The sequence below is a fragment of the Wyeomyia smithii genome, chromosome 1 (assembly GCF_029784165.1).
Source record: "Wyeomyia smithii strain HCP4-BCI-WySm-NY-G18 chromosome 1, ASM2978416v1, whole genome shotgun sequence".
Taxonomy (NCBI): domain Eukaryota; kingdom Metazoa; phylum Arthropoda; class Insecta; order Diptera; family Culicidae; genus Wyeomyia; species Wyeomyia smithii.
In genome coordinates, this window is record NC_073694.1 from 201,307,145 (window position 1) to 201,332,011 (window position 24,867).

Below are 24,867 nucleotides of genomic sequence, written 5' to 3' on the forward strand. Positions count from 1 at the left end.
GCTCTTATATACACACTTGTTCTTATTAAAATAAATAATCGTTGATTAACATTATTAAAAAGTGTTACGCAAAATTCTAAAGATGAAACAATTTTTTCTTTGAAATCTTTTGAATACTGTATGAAACTAAATAGTGAATCATCCAAAACTGTTTTCAGTAAAATTTCTTGAACAGATTTAACCGAACGTCACTCTTCTACTCAACCATCATTAAACATATGCATTATTTCCTGGTAGTTCTTCAGTTTAATCCCACAATGGTGGCTATAACGTTTTAATCAATCCTATTTAGTATAATTCCTATCGCATACATTCCGCCTAAAAATAAACCCACTAAGAATGCGTTTCTATTCCTTCTGCTTTTTTTTTTCTCATTTCAGACATTCAGACAGTCGAGCAGCTGTCAACAGCGTCAGCCTAATTCATCAAGCGTGCGCGACGGCCGATGGATAAGCAAAATGATTCAAAGAATTAAACACAAGTCCAAATAGAAGGCCGATCGCCACTCGAGAGGACCGAATCGCGACGTATACAGCAGTTTCACAATCCGCTCCGTTTTCCTTTCATCGTCGTCGTTCCCCCACTCCCCCTGAGGGAGACTATAAAAGTAAATTGAATAATTAAAAGACAAAAAAAGAACGCACCTCTCGTGTCTCTTCAATCCGACCCTTTCCGAATATTCGTTAAAATCGTCGCAGCCGCCCGCCGACGGACGGAAGGCGTGAAAATCTTCACCGCCGGTATGACGACGGCAGCAAGGCAGACGGAAAAGTTATGGGCATTTGACACCGCGTGAAGAATTGCGTTGAAAGGAAGAACCGCAGAAGACAAACATTCTGCACCCGAACTCGAGAGAGAGCGGCGAAATTAGACCTGGGTAATAAAATACGGCAGCGGGAAACGCAAGTGAAAATGTGTCATTAAATTAAGCTGTTTTGCTATTCGGAATATCGGTCTTTATCGTGCTCGAGGGGCCAACCGATGGCCGGAGCCGAGCTGTAGGACATTCCGGGAAAGATAAAACCCCCCGCGAAAGGCGCAGCAAGCGAAAATGTAGCGGCTGAAATCTCGATCGATTGTGCTGTGCATTGCAGTAGTGTTGAAAGTTCTTCGAAGGTTGTGCAATATTTTACTCCGATCTATCCGTTCTTTACCAAAACAAAACAAAACAAAACACAAAAACCACACGGCACGGAGTGCCAATATATCTATATTTCTGTGGTAGTTTCCGGAATCGAATATAGTCAGTAGTCACTCACAGTTAGAGAAAAGTTTAAATAGTTGTTATTCCGTAGCTTTAGTGTTAAACGGTGTCAGCGAAGGCTCATGTGAATCAATATTTTCTATCCAGTTTTTACTCATCATGTGTACTCTGTAGAAAAACCAACACACAAACACCTACTGAATCTCACGGGGTTGTGATCGCAAGAGTCGAGAAAGAAAGAGAATGCGAAACTGAGTGAATCTCAACTACTTTCTCTTCAATGTAAAGTTTTATTCAATAATACAACAGAAGTGAAAAATTACCGTCCTGTATAGAAGAAAAGTTTTATTCGTAGTACTACTTAGAAACTAAGCAGAAAAAAAAACAAAACAAAACAAACAGCAATCGACAAGTGAATGTGCCAAACTACGAACAGAAACCAGTAGAAAACAGTAGAAGGAAAGAGACGCGCAGAACTCGAATCGTCAGCTGAACAACGATACGTAATCCGACCCGACTCGGAGCCTCGAACGGCGGCGCAGACGGGGAAGCATCCGAAACAGTGATTAATCTTATTAATAACCGCGCTACAGCAGAAAAATTTATTGAATAATCCCCATCATAAATAATTTTTTTTGTTGACTGCTGGCCCTTCGACTCTCTGTGTGTTCCGCATAGGCCAAGCAGAGGGCTCGTGATAGTGTGCGTTTTTCGCGCGTGGAAAATTAATTGAATAAACAGAACGGCTCCCAAAAGGTTCGCAGCGAAGTACACCGAAAAAGAAGAAAAAACCTCCAATAAATATCAATTTGACTCACAGAAGCAGTCGCAGCAGTTGAGGTAAGCCAGCCTAGAAGCGAGAAAAGAAATCTGAACACGGTAGCCAGCCCCCTCCGGGAGGGAAGTTTGTGATTAGTAGGATTACTTTATGATAAGTGGCCCATTAAGGTGGCAAGAGTAAGAAAAAACGTAGAAGCAAAAAGGTGAAGGTGAAATATCCGGAAGTGGAGAATAAAAAAAAAACAGTGCTAATGAAAACCGTGAAGGTGAACTAAAGTGTGACCTCACATCAATTCAAGAAACGGATTGTGATCGTACAAGATGTCCTTTGTGGGATGCCAAGTGCGTGTGTCGTAATCGAAGGTGGCGTTGAAGTGGCGCTAAAAAAACACACGGGCAAAGTGCGTGGGTGTTTTTGACTTCAAGTGTTCGAGTGCACGGCAGTAGAGCGGAAAATAACCCAACAACTAACTGATTGTGTGAATTAGAGAGTAACTAACGGTAGTGGAACCGGACCGGCACAGAAGCTCAATCAACAGTGCTAGCAAGGTAAATTTTTTGCGACTGTTTTTCCTATTTATTGAGTTTGGTGAGGTGGTAACATGGAGACGCGAAGGTATTCCAGGATGAGTGGTTTCGAATTGCTTTTTGTAATCCAGCACAATTAACTGCCGGTAGGATAAAATCGGAACTCGAGTGGTACTTGTGATGCTACGAGAAGAATGAACAACCATGGGTTGGGAAAAGTTTTACTTTGTGCTAGATTTTCGGTAAATTAATGCCAAGGAAATTTGCCCACCGTGAACGCCAGAAGGCTGCCCCAGCAAGTCGTAGATAGAATTTCGGAAGAAATTTCGAACTACTTTGCGTCGGTGGGCTTCTCACTTTGGGAATTGCTTTATCAGTTCGAAACAATGTTTTGTTGTCTTCTAGAAAGTTGTTACTCCATTCGACTGAGAAAGTTTCTCAACAAGTCAATTTTCTCCACAAAAAAACTGGTACGTTTTCTGTTGACTCAGATCTCGTTTCGGATTCAGCTTTGGTTATTGTGGTTTAGAAGTTACTGAGATCTGATTGGTTGAATTTGATATATATTCTTTAATTTTAAACCGGATTGTACAAATATTTCCGTTCCGATTAAAAGTTTCTCTAAGCGTGAGCAGTTGCTCACTTAAAATAGAGGCAGAAATATTCTATGAGCGCTATTTAAAAAAATCAAAAGTGTTCGTATTTTGTGGCTATCTACGCACGAGTCCAGCCATTTTTTGGTGTCAGGCTATGTGCCATCGAGGGGAATAAGTAAAAATCGAACGGCAGGGAATACGGTGGGTTAGGTACGGGACTTCCCATTTGAACGATTTTATGTAGGTTTTATCGATTTTGGCAGAATAAGGCCGAGTGTTGTCACGTAGTAGAATCACTTTTTCGAGCTTCTGCACGTGTTGTGGTCGTTTTTCGCGCACTGCTTGGGAGTGACCGACAATTCCATTGTACAAGTTTCAGTCATTTGAAACTTTGAAGGGTCAATAACGACGTCCTTACATTCTGGTGGGAAGAGGGAAAGGATGTTAGTGTGACTCTTGCTATTTCGAGATCGTGTTAAATTTTGCATCTCCACAAAGGTCACAGGAAGGCAGTTTTTGTTAGTAGAGAAGGGTAAGTTGGATCAGGGTTCAGTTTGATAAGCGATGCCGTAATACATATAATTTATACCCGAACTATTTTGGGTTTATCCTCCATTCAGTCGACTGATTAGAGATGCACATTTAGCTTAGTTATATTTGGTGCTGGTTTGAACTAACAGACATTAACCACACGTAATTTATTTTACTAGAGATTTTACGAGTATATGTGTTTTTGTGTATGTGTGTGTGTGTGTGTATGCCAAAATATAAAACTTCGCTCTATATTCGAATGGATTATTTCTAAGAAATCGAAGAAAAAATATTATTTGAATCGCAACTAAAAGAAGTCACACGGAACGGTACAATGCTACATTAAGTTGATAATTTTACACGCGATTTTTCCACATATAAATATTGAGACCTTCGGAATATCACATTCAGTCAGTTGTATTTGAATTTGAATATGAAACAAAAGAGAAGTTTTGCCAATTGCCAGAATTGTCATCATTAGCATACCGTCGTGGATTCATGTCATCCCGATTTACGAGACTTTAAGATTGTCACTCAAAAATCAATATTTGTTCAAAAGTTAGAAAAATCATGATATGAAGCTTGAGAAAATACCCACAAAATTATGTCAAAGTTTTAGTTATTTGAATCTTGAAACTATTAGAAAAAAATCTAAAAAACTAGCTTATATTTTATACTTCACCAAAGATAGAAAAAATCTACTCAAAATTCAAAAAAGAACCACTCAACCACTGAGAAAAATTATAAATAAACGTTTTTGTGAATATGTACTTATCTTATACATCAAGTCAGCATTCGGCGGAAAAAGCATTTCGTTACTTCTTTTCACTACTCGCACACAAACAATCGCACAGTTTCCTTGGTGATGGTTAGTACTTTCGAGGATAAGCGCTCCGCCACCGGATGGAATGCCTGCTTCCAAGAATCGCCATCATGCAATTTTACTGGATCATGTCTTGCACGAAGTTGACTATTCTTCACATATTCTAGATTGCATGTTTCAACAAAAAAAAAAACTGACCACTTTTCCCTGGTTTTCCCTGGTTGAATTACTAGATTTTCAAATTCAAGTGCCTAACTTCGATATAGTCGTCAGTCAACGTCAAAACATTCTTTTTAGTCACGTCTTTCCTCACTTGGCATCCATTTGCAGCTTTTATTTCGAACTGCATAACAATATTCATAACCAAAAAGTACACTTTATCTCTGCAGATGGGACTTTACGGTTCAAAAACAGTGATAAACGAAAAAGATCCACGCACAACAGCGAAGAAAATGGGGATCAAAACTGTCTCCAAATTCTTAAGCACTTTAACACATCAAAAAAATCGCAAGCGGAAACTTTTTTGCATCCATTCGCGGTCGCAGCTTGCTACGATCTTTCCAGCACAAGTTTCGATCAAAATTGGGGGAAATATTCATCCAGTGTCACTTTGGAAAAATCCTAATTTTGGTGTTAATTAGAATTCTCGCCGCTCTGTAGGACTCTCCTTTGTTGCAAAATAACGCATTTTTGTGCAAAACCTCATTTTTATTTTTCTCACAATTTATAGACGAATTACTAATAAAATAAACAAGGAACCTATCACCCCGAGATAATATGAGCAAATCTCGAGATATAACATTTTTACGAAAATAGTTAGTCTCCCAGATAGTCTCGAGGTACGATGCTGGCCTAACAAGCCAGTCGTCGTAGGTTCGAGTCTCGACTCGGGAGAGACTGTTAGTGTCAGTAGCATCGTGGCGCTAGCCCCGCAATTTTCCTGTACACTAAACAGTTGGCTGCGGAGCCTGTGTATAACAAACAGAAGGTCATGTTCCGAATCGAAATGTAGCACACCAAGGCTTTGCTTCTTTACGAAAATAGTTTTGAATTACTTAATTTACACCATTAAAACAAATCTTGTGTTATTTTCTTCCAATTTAAAACTTTATTTTACCAAATTAACACACACACACAAAGCTGTAGATAATAATTTTCGTTGTCTTATTAGTGCTTTGGAGAGATATATACAGAAGCAATGCAGAGATCTTTGTCTAGTATTGTGATTTAATAAGCAACAGATTCAATGCCTTCAATTGAAGGTAAGGTAATTTTATAAAAAAAATCACAGTTTTCAATCCCAAGGGAGTATCCCTTATATTGAAGTTGAGATCAATGCATGAAAAAGGCAATATTTCACAAATAGAAAACACATCATATTTAAAAGTATCATTCATAGCTTTGAATGGATCAAGTTTTGGAATGGTATTTCCACAGTTCCCCGGTAGATCAGTTTCTACAAATTTGCTGGAATTCACCTCTCTATGCCTGCAAACAATGGATCAACGTGATCAAGGTGATGCCATTTATACTGATCTAACGGCTGCTTTTGACCGTGTTGACCATGAAATTCTGCTAGCTAAACTCGATAAGTTGGGTGTATCGGCAAATTTAATAGCATGGCTTTCCTCATATCTACAACATCGCAGAATGGCAGTAAAATTAGGATCGTCAACATCTGTTTGGTTCCAGAATAATTCAGGAGTACCTCAGGGTAGTGTTTTAGGACCTCAACTGTTTTCACTATTTGTAAATGACTTATCTCTTCTATTACCGACCGGAACAAGTATTATTTAATGCAAATGATGCGAAAATCTACATGATTATTCGCAACGGCAATGACTGCCTGAGACTACAACAACTAGTTAACCTATTTGCAGAGTGGTGTGGTTGCAACAACACACAGTGGGACGGATTCAAAAAAAGGCGGACATTAGCTTCTACGGAGAAACTATTAGTTTTATGATACTGATGTCTTCACAAAAGTTTCATAATTCTTTGAGTATTTTTATGCTGCAATGTAATATTTGAGATTAAGGGGTTATGTGTTAAAATCTCGAATATTTTTTTTGTTTCGAATTAAAATTCAAATTCTTTTATGAAATGTGGAATATTACGTTATTTGGAGAATTTTTGTCGAAGAAAAAAAAATTCTATCTGTTAAGGGAAAAAAGTTATTGACCTTCTAATTAATGACCCCCTTTAAATCAGTTTTTTTACTTCAACTTTTCTAATTCAATTTTTACATAAAAATGATGTTCTAGAAAAATGAGAATATTGTAAAAATACATCTTTTGCAACCAGAAGAGTAGTTCTATCTATTTTGGTTACTGATTTATTGCGGATTTTAACTTATTTTTAGGCAATCTTTAAGGGGGTTTATTTTGAAAGTGCGCAAGTATGCGCAGCCAATCTCAGTGACCTCCAATAGTGTGGTTAAATTACTTTCATTCCATATACGTATCGCGATGGAACCTTGTGGAACTTTTGAGAAAACTGCAAAAAAAATCTGTTGATTCGTAAAGCAGTTTATGTTAACTCACACAAGAATACTGTACCATAATGATATTGTGTTATGGATGTCAGTTTGGAGCATGATATCGTGTGCATCTAAGTAAGCGTTGCATTTCAACTAGGTACATGCATAGTTTTACCGCATTCATTTTTTCAATTCGTTTACATTCAGTGCTGTGTGTTGTGATTACAGTGAAAACGAAAACATGTTTAATCCAGTTCGATCGGAATTGTTAAGTGTATGGAATAAAGAAGGGAATTTAGTATTGGAAGACAGAAAAAAGGCGTGTTCTGGAGTATGTGAGTAGGAATCTGTAGTTGGGGAAGTTTAAGCACGAAATTCATCGAAATATTCGTGTATTTTGTGTGAAACTGCAAACAAAATGGTAGGCGTCTGGAAGGCATATTGAGCGGCTTAAGGAAAAAAACAGCTCGTGGCTTTCACAGTGCGTATTTCCTGGGTCATTAGTTAAAAAATATTTATCAAGTATCAAAACAAAACAGCGCGTGAAGAAAGATTTCGCCAATTTGACAGATCGTAGCAAAAGAAGACGAGTCGCTAGTCTGAGAACAGATAAAAGTTCCTCTGAAATTTCGTTTGCTGCTCAAATGGTTGCCCGAAGTGAGGGTAAAGAAGATGCAGCTAAACTTCTTGCGGAAGCAATGCAAACGACTCCAACGCGTTCTAAACGCATACGCAATGCTTGGAAAACATCTCGTTCGTTAGCTGTAAAGCCTGCTGTAAAGCCTGCTAGGATTAGAATGCGGGAAAACATAACGTCTATAGTACCAGTTCAGATACGTGTGAAGCATTGCCCTTCAAAAATAATATGGCAGAACAATCGTCCATCCTCAACAAGATTCTGTCGGCCAATTAGAATGCAATTTACTAAAGAGACAAAGGAGCTCATAATTCGTGAAAAACGTGACATAGATGACCAAATCAAGATTTTGATGCCTACGAAGACCCAAAATTCTTTTGGCGCCAATGTTTCCATAAGCCATGGCATGGTATGCACTATGATCGACGGTAAAGTCTGTAGTGGACTATCGAACGTTTCGTGCCAGAAATGTTTCGTGTGTGTATTTTTATGCTACAATGTAATATTTGAGATTAAGGGGGTATGTGTTAAGAATTATGAAACTTTTGTGAAGACATTAGTATCATAAAACTAATAGTTTCTCCGTAAAAGCTAATGTCCGCCTTTTTTTGAATCCGTCCCACTGTGCAACACGGCCATTAGCATTCCAAAATGTACAGTCATCAGCTTCTCTCGGAAAAAACATACAGTGATGCATGACTACTGTATATATGATCAGCCCTTGCAACGTAATACTGTTATTACTGACCTCGGTGTTGTTTTGGATGATCAGCTTACGTTTCGACAATAATATGAAATGATCATTAATAAAGGTAATCGACAGTTAGGACTCATCCTAAAAATTGGAAAAGAATTTCAAGATCCAGGTACATGGCGCACTCTCTTCTGCTCACTGGTGCGACCAATACTAGAAACCAGCTGTGTTGTTTGGGATCCACACTTCGAGTTTTGGTCCAATCGCATTGAGTGCATTCAAAAACGCTTCGTCCGTCGTATTTGTCGTTCCTTACCGTGGAGGAATCCAGATAACCACCAGATAGCCACCGTATGAGGAACTCGGTTCATTAGTTGGTCTCACACCGCTCTTTTACGACGGCAGGATCTCATCGCTAGTATGGCCCACAAAATCCTGCTGGGTGTTTATGACTGCCCTGCAATACTTTCGTCGCTTAGCTTGCACTGTCCAGCCCGACCTCAACGACATCAACGGCTGCTGCGTTTTGGGACTCACCGTACTAACTACGGCTCGCATGAACCAGTACGACACATGGCCAGAGTTTATAACCATCGTCAGGATTTGAACTTTTGAATGTGAATAGTGTATTTTGTGTTTGTATTTTATTTTTATTATGTTATATATATATATATATATATATATATATATATATATATATATATATATTTATATATATATATATATATATATATATATATATATATATATATATATATATATATATATATATATATTTATATATATATATATATATATATATATATATATATATATATATATATATATATATATATATATATATATATATATATATATATATATATATATATATATATATATATATATATATATATATGTTATATGGAAAAAATGCTGGGTTTACATAGCTTTAATATTTCATTTAGACCTTGAGTTGGTTGAAATTAATTCAATAAATATAAATAAACATGTATAAAATCATTAGCCTCTGAAGGATAATAATGTTGAAATGAGGCAAACTACTTAAGTGACGTTGGGAAGTTTGGTTTCACTTTGTTTTTGTGTTGAATATATTAGAAACATTTTGAGAGTCCATGTTGAATTTCACCATAGTAATAATAGTTATTATTCCCTTGATTGCGAGAACCATTTTTTGCGGTAAGGTTTTAAAATTTTGCCTTCTTAAAAAAATCTCCATGTAAAATTCCAGCTCAATCGGACTTCGGAACACGTGCCTTAAAGCGGTCAAACTTTACTTTTCCGACAGATGAAAATATGCACAGGTGTTATCGAAATTTTTTGATGTCAAATGTCTTAGAAATGCATAAAACTCCAAGATCTGGTGTTATCTAGAATTTTTAAAAAATCGACTTTCTGGGATTTAGAATTTCTTGAGTTGGAGCCAATGGAATGTATGGGAAAAATCTGACTTTAGAGTTTCGTTTGCGGTAGAGCTCAACAGTTTCATCATCTCGAAAAATACCCTCATAAAAAAATTTCTGCTCAATTAGACTTCGAGAAGTCTTAGATTGCCTTAGATTTAAATGTCTTAGAAGTTTGTAAAACGTTAAGATCTGGTGTTGGGGCCTCGCGTTCACGATTTGTTGCGATAGAAGAAACGGAAACTGCGGCGGATCAAATTGAGATTATAACACATTACATAAACATGTGCACAACCCCTGTCATATTTTTAACTCTCAATGCGCTTCAGCCGCTGTTTTATTTTGAATGTCATAGAACATATATTTCAGGTTTGTAGACGTCAGCCTGATTTTAGAAGTACCTTTGGAGGACTTTTGTGGTCCCCGTGGTTCTGTGGTTAGCGATGTCGGTCGGCTAGCTCTCCCACAAGGTTGTGACATCGGGTTCGATTCCCGATCAGGTCGAGGATCTTTTCAAGCTGGAAATTTTCTCGACTTAGCACTGGGGCACAGTGTATCGTTGTACTTATCCTACACATGCAAAATGTGCCAAAAAACAATATCGATGACGAATTCTCTCAACTAATCTAGTTGATCGAGACCGCATAAGCCCCCCAGGCTTGCGTGCGATATTGTTTTATTGTTTGGAGGACTTTTAAACAGTTTCCTTCATTCTACTCAGCCACTTGAAGCTTTTAGTCGCCATATTCGATTCAAATAATATGGCTTCAATTGGCGCAAAGAGAAAACCACTTGTTATATTTTATAAAAGCCATAAAATAACGTTCCATCAGGTAAGGAATTTATCAGTTAGGGAATAGTTTTAGCAAAAATGAGCGCCTCGAGTTTTTCGGTATATCTGCAATTAGCCAATGTAACTTTTTTTAGCTAGGTGTGTTGAATCGATAAAATTTATAACGGCGCAACGTAAATTACTAGAGGCTCCTGCAGTGAAGCGCCATACACCATAAGATAAACGACATTCCAAGGAAGGAAGTGGTGTACAATAATCATACTTTCTATTACACTAGCTATAATTATTCGCTTTTTATGTTGAAGTGTTCAAAATTTGAATTTGAACGGTTTTAAAACCCAGAGTGTTTAAAGTTTGCTCGAAACCTCAGGAGTTAATCTTCCACTGAAAAAAATTAAATCCGTATTTTTCTGTTGGGTCACTAAGCGTCACCGAAATGTAGTGGACACAAAAAACACTTCATTTAATGTATATTATCTTCAAAAATTCATAACTTTTAGCCACGTAGTCGATCTTCGTTGTTTTGTGAATCGAATAAAGGTTATTATTTCTAGTTTTTTGAACAAAAACGAGCAATCAAATATGTGTACTTTTGAATGCGAAACACATTGAATAACTAATGTTAATTGTTATCATGGTTTAAATTAAGATCAAGGTTGCATATTCAATTTTGAGGTACTTTTTCGCTGCGTACCGATTGCTCGCTCCACAAGTGCAATTTTGAGAAACGATGTATGACAAACCTTTAAGTTGTACTACAAGTTTGTCTTTAGGCATAATAGTTAGAACATTGCTTTCTTTGACAAACTTGAAGCATTACTTATAGACTGCTAGTTTGTCGTACATCATGTTTCAAAATTGTAATTATGGAGCGAATTATTCAAATCGTAGATCAGTGTGGCCTGAGCTGTCCGGCAGTTCGGTCGTATTTTTGGCTGCAAGTTGATTGGTATTTGACTAAAAAGACTACCTGAATGTTCGTTTACGAAAGTCTTTCTCAAGATTACCTATTTACAATTTGACGTTCTTTTCCAGGTGTTTTCGTATCACTTGAAATGGGGGGAGCTCCGTAGCCGAAAGGTTACAGAGTCCGCTTTGGTAAGCGAGTGGTCGTGGGTTCGAATCTTAATAGAATCAGGCCATTTGGTTGTCAAAGGACTTTAAGCATGGGCTTATTCTCAGGCTCCCCACCACGTACCCTTCCTTCAATCTCGATTCTACAGTACCCTTGTTGACTCTCCTTCTAACAAAAATAAGTCCCTATTATAATAAAACTGGTGTGAGTAACATATGAAAGTTCTCTCCAGGGAATTGTAACTAGGCGATATTGTCAGGATGGACAGAGGCTCGGTATAGTAGAGCAGTAAGCTTATTTATTTATTTATTGTCCAGGAAAATATAGACTATAAGCCCGTTATCCACACTTAAGATTAAAATACAATAAATTCAAAAACAACAATACAAACAATTAACAGTCACGAAGTTGTCCTCTTAAATATAAACTTAATCTATTTTTTAAAAAACTTTAAAACATAAAGGGTGGAACGACCAACAAGACAAAATAAGGTTTAGAATATGTTTATTTTTTATTTGAAAATTCCTTTTTTTAAGTTCATATATTACATTATTAAAAATAATTTGGTTAGTTCTTCTGCTGAGAAAAAACTATAGCTCGGGCCTTCCTTTTCACATACTACATCATATTTTGTACAGTCGATTTGTCGACCTTCTTAGCTGCTACACGCCAGTTCACCTTGAATTGCTGCTCGCTCCCGACGACTTTTTTGTCTTCCGCAAGTTCCGCTTTACGATGGCCCAGTATTGTTCGATCGGGCGAAGGGCGTTGGGCGTGTTCTTATCCTTAGGCACGAGTTGGGCGTGGCCGCATATAACTCCAGTACCTTTTTGGCGCAGTTTACAAAAGGGCCAAATCCGGCCAGAACAGCTTGAAATCCGTGTGCTGCGGCAGGAATGGCAGGGGTCGTTTTTGGAGGCACTCGTTGACGTATTCTTCGTGGTTGATGGTGCCGGTTGTTACAAAAATGTTGCTTTTCTTTCCACACTATTCTATTTCTATTCAAATATCTCTACCACCTTGCCCTTTCCCTTCGCCGTCTAGAATTTTTGTCCCGAAAGCTGGTTAAAGTTAGTTCTGAAGTATTTCTCATAGTGCGAGTTGCGGTCAATTTCTTTCCCAAACACTCTAATCACTTTAGTCATCGTCATTCAAAACAAATTTAACTTTTTCGCTAACTGATTATGCGACAAAAGCGGAAATTATTGGTGCGCGTGTCTATTTGAACTTGGAATTTTCTTTATTGCCGCAGCATACCGTACTGCATCAAATTTCGAACACTCAAGCTATGATGTAACTTCTTGCACTAAAAAATCAACGAAAAATAAACTTTCTCATTGATGTTTAGAGTTCAGTATGTTGGTTGTTGTTAATCACGTTTTGACTTAAAAACAAGTAAGACTTAGAAATCGGCTTTGATTCGAATTCCGAACACTTCAACGTAATCGCTAAGAGATAAAACGCTAAGAGAGGACCGTCTGAATACTAACTGTCACTTTTTTCAACGCTTGCTGATCCCCCGAAAGTGGCCCTACAGTAAAGAGCTACACATCACTGGGTGAAGGACATTCCAAGAAACGAAATGGTACATAATAATCATTCTTTTTATTACATTAGCTATAATAATTCGATTTTTATTGTAAAGTGTTCAAAGTTTGAATCGGAACGGTATTTACCACTCCAATGCACACGGGAGCACTAAAAAGATTTTGAAAGGTTATCTGCAAAAACTCACCAGAAATCGCTAGAAATTTTCAATATTCGGTAATTTTAACGCTAAACACCGATCATAGAAAAAAAAAATCCTCACAATACACTGTTCGTTCGCTAACTGGGCTGAGGGCCTAGCCCAGTTAACGAATGTCGCTCGCTAACTGGGCTGACATTTCAAATGTCGTCAAATATCGAGGGGGATTTCGATGTAATGGCGCTAGGCAAAACTCTCAGCGAAAATTGTAAAATGTTTTGAACAAATACACTAAAAATCCTGATTGATGAACAGATAATGAGAAAAAATAAATTGTTAGCCTTGCGTGTGCTTTATTTGCACTCACCGTTGCCTGGAAACATGTTGTTTTCATAAAACATTTATTTGACCTGGAAACAAATAGATGAATATGTAATGGATCGCATGTGTAACGACTGCCAGAATCCATTGAACTGAAAAAATCAATCTCAATTTACTATTCATGTGCCCCTATCTCGTTTTGACAGCAACATGCCAAACGCTGGTTTTTGACGTTCATCTGCTTTTTAACTGGGCTATAGCTCAGTTAGCGAACGCCCAGTTAAAAAGCAGCCCAGTTAAACAGCACCCACTTAGCGAACAGTTACTGTTTTGTTCTATTTTATCTCCGATTAGTCCCACATGTTTTTCTTCTGTAAGAAATCGGTCGTTTAAGTTTATACCCTATGAGTTCCGTAAGTTTATACCCTATGAGTTCCGTACGCATTAAAATGAGCTATCATTGATACCAGAAATTATTCTGTTCCAAAGGCTCAAGTAAAATTGTATTCACCAAGAAAGAATCGAATGAAAAAAATAACCCAAAAGTTCAGTCAAAGCCAAAAGAATTTTTCCATTTCTGGGAACCAATTATTTTCCAAGAAATTATTACGCTTTTTGTTCCAGTTGAAAAACTGAAAGAGCGTGTGAGGATTTGTTGTTCAAGATAGTATCGAATAGACCCGTCAAACCACACAAACATTGTTCCCCCCGTACATTCAATCTCGTTTGTTTACGACCAAAGTTTACTGGATCCGCTGGTTTCCGGTTTCACCTGTCCGATGGCCGTTCACGGGTATGTAACGGATTGCTTGATTTACGACAACGGTGCGGTGGCGGCGCGTGGTGAGCAAGTTGCTGCTTCTTGTCCGTAATGGACCCTATCGGCAGCACCACCCGAAACCGAAGGGCGTTTTGCGTTGCTTCGATACGAGGAGAAAAAAAATCTTCATCGAAATCGAAATAAAAACAAGACCAGAACGCAGTCCCCACCCGAACATTCATATTCATAATAAAATACACATAAATCAATGACAGAATCGCTGTCCACCGAGGCCCGTTTCGGGAGGCAAGGCTCTGCGAGGGAAAAAAAGGTAATATTTTTGTAAACGACGTCAAAATTTATGTCTTCCCGTAGAACGATGGCCCCGACGACGAGTGTGTAGACGGCGTGGTACACGGACGTTCATGCCCTGTTTTTATGTATCGTTCTTCCTCTCTCTTTCAGGACACCGACAGTTCGGGCGCGGGACCGGATCCACCGAAAAAGGTGTGATGCAAGGTAGCCGCAGCAGCTGAATCACACAAATTTATGGAATGTCCTATGCTGTTACTCTGTGAAGCAGCGATGACTGCGCAACGAAGGACGGGAATCCTCTTTCCGGTGTGCAAATCCGGTCAAATTTTTTTTGTTTGTACAAGATTTGGAAAAATTGCTCTGTCGAGCGTTAGCAGCAACCAACGAACGATCAGCTTGGATGGAAACGGGAGGAGAGGGGTTTTGTTGCCTAGCTCGGCAGAAATTGGGAAAATATTATTTACGTATGTGGTGGCTCCCACCCTTCTTGGACTGTGCTTTCTCAGTGACCATTACACGTATGTACTTATCTTCTGGGGTGGTCTAGGAATGACACCAACCCCATCTGCAGGGTGTGCCGTTCATGGGGGGCACCCTAGCGAGGAAGCTGGCTTGGTGGGGTTTTCGTTCTCCAGACACAGGCTCATTCATTCGGAGATGATATATTGGCTGCGATGTTGTGGTTGCTTTTTTTGTCTTTCTTCTAGAAAAGTATAGCAATCATCCTACTCACATTTTTTGCATAGTTGAACACAATTCAATTTTATTCCTTACTCATATTTGGCCACCAGTTTTCTTTGATTTGTGTAGAAGATTATTTATTCAGCAAACATTGCATAACATTAAGCTATAACTATTCAAAACTGTATTGATTTTTTTCTAATAGAAAAACAAACAAAGACGCTGTATTATAAATACCGTCGCAAACCAAAAATTCATTAATCACGACATAAAATTGGCTACTTCTCGTGATTGTTTTAAAAGCTGAACAGAATACCCCAGTAACAATATTGGTATTATCAAAGTTTTATAGCGCCTAATACAGCCTAAACAGCGCTATAAAACTTTCATAAAACCAGTTTTGTTACTTGGGTAAAGCCGATCGCGCGCGTTCGAATATTTATCACTGTCAAATGTTTGAGTTAATACTGCGCACTTGGTCAAAAATCGACTGTTTCCATTATTTGTTGTCATGGGTACCTAATAGTCAATTAAAATACGCAAGTGAAGCTGTCTGGTTTGACCAAAAGTGTTTCCTTGCAATGGCAACTGGAGAAATGGAAGAAAAATATTCCATCACAGCCTGCTAATCTCAGTTGCACTAATCACCCCGTATTCGACACGTAAGTGTGTCCCCTGTGTAAACAAAATTAAACTAATCCACGCACCACTGACAAGCGCGCCAACTCTGTGCATCCCAAATTAAAACGAAAAGCGAAAAAGGGAGCGTCGCATAATTGCGCTCCACTTAATGACAGCCAATCAGTCACACGACTTGTGACCGTGCGCTGCGCGACTCGGTACGGGTTGAAGAAGCAAGCGTTACTCAGTCAGTCCGACTGCGGCATCAACATGAGATGTCCCGAGGCGTAACACTCTTCCGCATTACACACACGGAGAGTGCACTGCCATCCGCAGTCAACCTCGTTAGGGTTCCGAGCCGGTACCAGGGAAGGGATACGAAGCCCTGCGGTTGTCACACCGTGCAACTCAAGGCAGCACACAGTCAAAGTCACAGTACAGTGAAATTAATCAGCACATCGTCAAGTATTAAACAACGACAACGAAGATGACGACGACGTTGACGGGTCGTGCAGGATAATGGCGCTTGCGAAGCCCCAGGGGTGCTTCAAAGTTACAACGCTCATCACCAGACACTATAGAGAATCCAAGCAGTAAAGGATTTGGGAAAAAGAACATCCCTCCTGTAAAACAACCACCACCAACAAAAACAACAACAACAATCTAGATCGCACTAATGATGATACCAAACAGTCTTTGAGCGTTTCTCTGCGGACGAGACGAGCTTCGTTACGACACCCGGCGACGACGGTGACAGCAGCAAACATCCGTGAGTGCGGTACGCTGCATTAGACTGCACTGCACTGTACTGTATACTATTAAAAACAAGTGCATTAACTTCATTATAATTTTAATTATATATAAAAAGACAGTACCTTTAAAGTTTGCGAAACAATTGCCTTCGGTGACTCAAAACAGCTTTGCTCTGAGACACAGCGCTGCTGCACTGCGTTCGTGCGTAGTAAATCTGCACAATTCCGTTTGCGGGATGGCCAAAAATAATCCATTAGTTATTCACTCAAGCGATGCAGTTATCGGAATTTATTTCGCGAGCACGCGGCAAATCAAAATACCAGCTTGTAATTTTTATGGGCTTCGTAAGAAAGAATCACAGTAAATAATTAACCAACCGTCAACAACCATTCAACTAATGAGAATAACTCTTGAAAAGTCGTCGTCGTGCAACACTTCACATAGCTAACTTTTCCATCCCGTCGTTCTCCCGTCGTTCCGTGATTGATCGATAAATTTCACACTGTAATTGAAGTTATAATTCAATCTGCCGCCCCCCAATGACGTCATTCGGTTGCAGGTGATAAAACATCTCACTCGTCTGAGAGATCTCAACCCCGCCGGGGGGGAGAATCTCATTCACAGTTCACCGATGAAGAAAAGCTATCCCGAGTGGATGAAAAATCTTGAACTAATTCACTAGGCGGTGTGATCAAGACTTTCTCGTACGAATCTCATTATTTATTGGCGCATACACTTCGATTGTGAAAATATTTTTTCCTTAACCTGGTGATTGTGATTCGAATAAAAAATTTACGCAGTGTTCATGAGTATACAATGTGCATCATGTGATGCAAGAGAAAATGATGGTTCAACTTAATTTCGCGTTTGTGATACTCTTCAGAAAATGTTGTATGTCTTTCTAGAAAATTTTTACGAAATCTGTAAGCTTTAGGTTTAATTTCTACCTTACTATAGAAGTTTTTCGGATAGGACTTCTTTTCAGGATCAGTATTCATTTAATGCATGGCAAGATTTAGCTGATTTTAAATTTTAATTTTTAGACACAATTTTATTGAGCTTTTCGTTTACAGGTTTTATAAATTTTCGCGCTTTTTCAGATCATTTCATGATCAAACCACGTATTAGACTGACATCCCTTGTTTTGTCTGGTTTTTGACATTGAATAACGTCTTACTTTAGTAAGATGGCAATCCAGAAAAAATCGAAAGTGGAGTGAAACGGCAGAATGAAAGATATCATACGCTAACTACTTTGTTACCACTGAACGGATTTAATTCATTGATATCTGGTTGTATAATTAACAAATTACTCTAGTTTATGAAATCATTTTTACTAACATTTTTTCTTAGTAACGTGGTTAAAATTCATAGCAAACATGATTATAATTCAACCAATCGCGTACCTGCAATGCTGCAATCCAAGCACTTTCCCAGCACAACCGACACTAAAGCATACAAACGATTCGACTTAGTGAACGATTTGTAGTTGCTGTTGTGAAGAATAATTGTCATAATCAGAGCCTGACAAAGTCATTTGGAATTGATAATTATCAGGTTATAGTGATGCTTTGGCCCATCGCTTTCAATTGAAAAGCTTTTGCATTATTTTCGAGCACTTCGTGAGTCACACGAACCCCAGTCGAAAGCTCTTGCTTTGATTTTGACAACTGAAGAGCTTGAAGTTGATACAAATGCTTTTCAATTGAAAGCGGATCACCATCACTCCCACATGACGATTCTCAATTTAAAAATGATAATGAGCGCTGACGGAGACAGGAGGCTTCCATACAGTACTTCACGCATAAATAGGAAAGAGGGAGGAAATCTTAATCGGAACTTGCGTGACGTATTTATTAGATGCCATTGCCGTTCTAACAATGGCTTGCGGTATTAGAAAATCTTCATCAAACGACGCCACGCGGTGCTAATTTCAAGTGAGACACTGAAGGAAAGGAAAGTGTCTCTCTCCGTCAATTGAAATAGTCATCAGTTTCATTTCAAATGATGCGATGAATAACAGACGGGAAAGAGAGAAAGGAGTGATTCGATGACAGTAGCCGAGAGGAATCAAGTGAAAATGAAACTGTTTGAAACGAAATGACAGCGTGAAATATTCAGTTTCATTATTTGGTTTCGAGAATTTAGAGCCCTGGTCATTAGTCACATGCAAAAATCTAGTCTGCATTGATCCGATCATTGTAGAAAAAGAATGATTTACTGGAAACCGAATCGACCAGTAGCAAGCAGACTTCATGTTGGTATGGTTTTTGCTGCACACACACGCAGCGGAACGCAAAGCGGAAGGTTCTTTCTGGAGTAGCAGAAAGCGGTTGGTGGCAAATATTATTCGCTTATAAAAGCGCACGCCATCGAATTGAATTTCTCATTCGTTCATCGACCGGCAAAACGGACGGTTTTTTCTGGAGCAGCAAAATGCAAGTGGTGGCAAATATTGGTATTAATTGTCATTTTCGAAAGAAGGGCGTGAACGAAAACGCTTACAAAAACCGCAAAAAACTCATAAAAATGACTTAAGGGTATGTCGTGACGCTTTTTCCAATGGCTCTCCATATCGCGTCCGTTGCTGCCGAATATCGTCAACTGAATGATCTCTGTTTTTCATTCGCTCTATTTTCCAGCCTCAAGTAAAATAAAGCTGCGCTTCATTCTTACTCTTTCTCTCTCTCTCTCTTCATGTGCTGTGGGTCCCGCACCACCGTATTAGCTCGCTTTATCCGTTCTCTCTCACTCAACTCACAGACTCTCATTCAACCGATTATTCTCTCGTCTAGGAACGAGTCCTTTCGTTTTTCGACAGTCAGATTTTTTTTTTTAATCTTGCGTTTTGCTTTTGATCGCTGCGTTTTTGTATTTACACGCTAAATGTTTAATGCGGTGTTTGCCCCTCTTCTATTCACACGTCACTTGTTTCTTATACACTATAATCCCTACAGGGTATAGCTTCAATTCACACAACCTATTCCGCCCCCAAAATAATTCTTTCAACTGATGTCCCGCGATAAAGTTTCGACCATCTGGTATTAAAACTTGTAGTACTTATTTAAGTACTCAACCATCAATGCCAAATGCGTGTTATTCAACGTCAGCAACGCGGTCGTGCCTTGGATACAGCCTTTTGCTTTTTATTTCAGCCCAATGTTGTAAGTGACTCCAGCTTTTTTTCAAGTTCTATCATTTTCCCAGCTTCGCACGACACAAAAAGATTTGATTCCGTATGTAAAGCAAATGTTTTGAGTTCAAAATACTGCTAGAAAGTCGAACTATAACCGTCTTTCTTAAATCTTTTCAATATTTTGTATAAAGTGTAATGAATTTTCTAACACGAACCCAATATTTCTTCACTGTGAGTGATCATCGCTTTTAGGAGCTCCGTTTCCGTCCACGAGAACAATAAAAACGATCCTCAACTGAAGAGTTTAATAATAATTTACGTGGTCCTACATCACTCATGCGGTCGTGACTAGGATACCACTTATGTGCATTACGATTTAGTGTACCATGCCTAACAGCCAAAATGCAAAGGGGTCAAAATTCGTGAAACGGATCACTAAAAATCACGATGTCAATATTTTTCTGTTGGTACTGAAAATTTCAAGAGTTTTACTCGGGAAGTGGATTTCCCAATCCCAAGTTGTTAATATCCTTTAAAATTTAGGTCAATATTCTTCTTAAATAAATAGACATATCTTTTAAAATAATGCATCGAATTTGATGAAATTTTCGCAGCAGATGCATCCTAAGTAGTAGTTTATGAAAATATTTTTTCAAAGAAATTTTTTTTTTTAATAGTAACTATTTAAAACAATGTGTTGAAAAATAATGTGGATACTGAAGAATCTGAAAAAAATCACAAGTATTTTTGACAAAATTTCGAAAATTACAAATTACGACGACTTGTTATGCCAGCATCGTACCCCGAGATCACCAAGGAGACCTGTAAGGCGTGGTAGATTGAAAATCAAGATAAATGATTTTACGTTGAATTCTTTTCCAAGCTCTCTTGAGTTTTATTAAATTTTTAACTATTCCGATCTCGTTGAAGCTTTCGAGTGTTTTTAGAATTTTTTGGACATTCCTAAACTTGGGAGCGTTTTCTATGCTTTCTATGCTTGAAACTTTGAGTAGGGGAACTGCTCCATTATTCATCCATGGAATGGATTCTTCTTAGTTCACTTTAGATTTCTCATGAAGTAGAATCCCCAAAAACTCACTAAAAAGTTCTTAATTTGATATTATAGTCAGGCATCTGCACTCGAAAACTCATTTTATTCAATGACCCACCGCAGAAAACAAAATCCGCGCATTGTTCTATGCGGCTACAACGGGACTCGTTCAGCAGCTAACCAAAGTTTTCTTCATCACTAGCGGACCACTTTTTTTAATCACTAAACAAAATCACTCACTACACTAAGAATACTTAAATCTTTCAAATGTTCACCTCAAATTTCCAAAAACAAGCTTGAATTAGCAGCAATATATGAGATGAATTTCCACAATTCCTAAATTTAAAACTGTATGCATTTTCATCTGTTTTCACTGCGGTGAAGGAAATCAAAAGTTGCCAAATCAATTTATGTTAATACGAAAAAAATCATACTGAAAATGTTGAATTATTCTGACATAATTGACATAAATCTACAGCACTGCAGTGGTTACCTAGGTTACCAATTTTGCACGTGAACAACTACAGTGGATATCTAGGTAACCTACTACGACAGTATGTGTCTTCGTTCATTCATGAAAGTGTGATTCTATGAATATGGGGGCGTCGTGAGATGAATAATTGAGCAGTGATTCAAGTTTTGAGATGGATATGGAAGCGTTGTGAAAAATTGTTTGTTTCATAAAATTTAGGATACATGTTGTTAAGTTTACTAAATATACAATGCTGAACGATTCCATAAGAGCATTGGAGCGTATTTTGTTAATTTTCGTTAATGATTCCGTGAAAATTTAGTGTTTAATCCGTGCATTTTTCGTGAATATCGGCTTAATGAAATGAATAATGAAGCAGTTCCCCTATTTGCTTTCTTATTCTTTTTCTGATTGAGATTTTTGATTTTAATGGAATTTGGGCCGTTTTGAGTTGTTTTTCGGCCTTTATAAAAGTCAACAGTTGTTAAGCGATTTTGTTTTTTTTTTTTGAGTTTCCTTTAGAGCTTTTTAGCTCAGCTTAGCTTGACTGACTGCACATCTCGATGGTTGCACTCCGTGATTGATCCGAATCAGTAAAATTGTACTAAATGGGGCTGGGAGTGATTCTCATTGTACAAATTTCATTGACTCAATAATTTGAAGGGAAGTTAGGGAGGGAAGGGAAGTTAGCGTAACCCTTGCTATTTGGAGACCGTGTTAACCTCTGCATCTCCACAAAGGTCACAGAAAGGAGGTTTTTGTTGAGTTGGATCAGGATTCACTTTGATAAGCTATGCGATCATATATATACAATTTATACCCGATTCTATTGAACTGATTTCGGTTTATTCTCCGTTCAGTCGGCTGATTAAAGATGCACACTTAGCTTATTCATATTTGATACTTGTTCAAACTAACAGACAATAACAATGCTGTAGAAGCGTAGAAGCTGCGCGTTAGTGATTTATTTTACTAGAGCATAAAATTGTTTAGCTTTCTGATTCAAGATCGATTTAAACCGAAAAACAACGGTATGCTGTTGGGGACACGCTTAGTAAGTGACATAATTCATTGATATGCAAAATACTATACTACACGATGTGGATTTGATTCATACCGACACTTCTGATTTATACCGAAGGCTCTTGGAGCCACTCACAAATTTGTGGGGTTTACTGGAGAGGACCAGTGTGTCGAACAGTTGACATTTTTGCATGACACCGTATCGAAAAATACTGTTGCCTCTCTTGCAGACTGCGACAGCAGCGTTCGAATGTACGCTTCTCTATTTGAGAGAATCGTGTGACTTAAAGCCAACACGGATGGTTAACGATTCTCTTTTGTGACGATCTCCAGCCACTTCGATATCTTGACTGTCGCATTGTGCGAATGACAATAATTAGCAATCATGCGACAGTTTAGCACAGTAATAAGATGGAAAATCAATAATTACTATGTATGTACTGCCGAAAAATATCATCAATCGTGTACACCAGAAAATTTGAATCCCTACCTCTAAACTTTTCCATTCGAAAACAGTTCGCTGTAGCGAAAGTCTCATCCAAATTTAGCATATTTAATCAAAACAAATCATTTAATCAAAACAATTACAAATTCAATTAACGTCCTCGTGCCCAAATAAAAGTTGGCGCTAAGTGAATTGACTACATCAATTCGTAATAAATGCAATAAATACCACAGACCGCTACAGTCCATAACACACGAGCCAGAGATTGTCTATACAATGACAACAATATAAAAAGAAGTGAGCGAGAGAATTGTTGTTCATGTTGAATTCATTCCACAGAGGTAATCACAAAAATCTTGCTACTGTCGTGTGAATACTGTAGCGTACCAGTACATTTCACTACCCTGGAGAGGACTACAAGTTGTCATATTTAAATCATGTTCATGTTCATGTTCATGTTTGTATTGATGTTCATGTTCATGTTTATGTTCATGGTCATGGCGCAGACAAACAGACGTGCCACTCGATGACGATTTCATCCACCAGAAAAATAACGATAATTTTGAAATTTTGCTCAGTGGGCAATAATACCGCTTGTGCCGCTATAAGCAAGCGTGCACATCCATTAGCAAAGACAAAAACCGATTTACGAAAATGAGTTTGTAGGCAATAAGCTCACATGGGTACGCATGAGTGTTCGAAGTGGCACGTCTGTTTGTCTGTAGTTATGGTCATGTTCATGTTCGTGTTCATGTTCATGTTCATGTTCATGTTCATGTTCATGTTCATGTTCATGTTCATGTTCATGTTCATGTTCATGTTCATGTTCATGTTCATGTTCATGTTCATGTTCATGTTCATGTTCATGTTCATGTTCGTATTGATATTCATGTTCGTGCTTGATTTTCGTTTATGTTGAAAATAATGGTATTGTTCTAGTTTATATTTTTTTATTTTTATGATCATGTACAAGTTCATGTTTAAGGTTTGTATTCAAGTTATAGTATTAGCTTATGTTTACTATAAGAAGCATTATTTTTTGACAGAGTTAATAGCCAAGCTCATGTTCAAGTTTATATTCCTGTTCGAGTTTATTGTCATGTTTAAGTTGATGTTTATGCTCAAGTTGATATTCGATAAAATGTTAATTTTAATGTTTATGTTAGAGTATGCTCAAATACTCCTCGAGCTCGTGTTAAAACTAATTGTCAAGTTCTTATTTAAGTTTATACTTAGTTCAAGGAATATTTAATAAAATGACTAAATTCGGCAGACTTTCAGTTTCTTTCCTGTTCATTTTCGCTAAAGTTTATCATCATATTTAACGTGAAATTTCATTTTTTTGTTTCATTTTTTAGCACTCTAAAATAACATTTGCTTTAAAAAATGGACTTTTTTCGGATGGTAATAATAAAAAACTAAGAAAGATAATTAAGTTCGATAAAGCTGCATTCAGAAAAATTCTGCGCCCTTACGAGCGGCCCTCCGGCAGTTAACCGGAACGTTCCCCATGGCGGACGATGTCGTATACCAAATCTTTTGTACGGCACCGTAAACCATAAACAAACAAATTTCGAATCAAACCACTGACCCGCGCAAGTAAGTTCCGTTACTTACTGAAAGCCTTATGACTAAGCGTTACAGCATACTCGCTACCATGCCTTGCTGAGTGTATCGCAACGCTTGGTGCCTGATTCATACAGCACGCAAAATGCAGCGTTGGAATTTTAATGCTCGTCACTCCAGCTGTTTCCAGAAGGGGCCCAAGTTGGCCACACATGTAAATACACACATAGAATTAAATATTTTGGCAATTGCATTTTCCTATAAAGATTAATCAATTAGCAGCGACTGATCCACTCCAGTTCGTCTCACTGGAATAGCTCAGAACTACGAAGAGGTTTTATCATTGCGAACGGGTTGACTTTCGTCAATTCTGTCACCGCTACCAAAAGAAATCTCTCGACGATCCGCCGGTTGTTTAAAAAGTTTATTTTCTTCGTTTATTCGTTTTTTCTTCGTTTTATTTATCAATTCCTCCTCAGTTTCCGCGACACAAT

General features: G+C 38.0%; 1 protein-coding gene across 4 annotated transcripts in view; it reads left to right on the top strand.

Annotated features, from left to right (window-relative positions):
• The window catches only part of LOC129718794 (uncharacterized), a 346,046-nt gene that overhangs the window by 21,666 nt on the left and 299,513 nt on the right, over window positions 1-24,867 (top strand). For all 4 annotated transcript variants that reach the window (XM_055669874.1, XM_055669875.1, XM_055669878.1 and 1 more), the window contains exon 2: window positions 381-2,533. The gene's annotated coding sequence lies outside the window, so the exon portion shown is untranslated. The remainder of the gene's footprint in view (window positions 1-380; window positions 2,534-24,867) is intronic.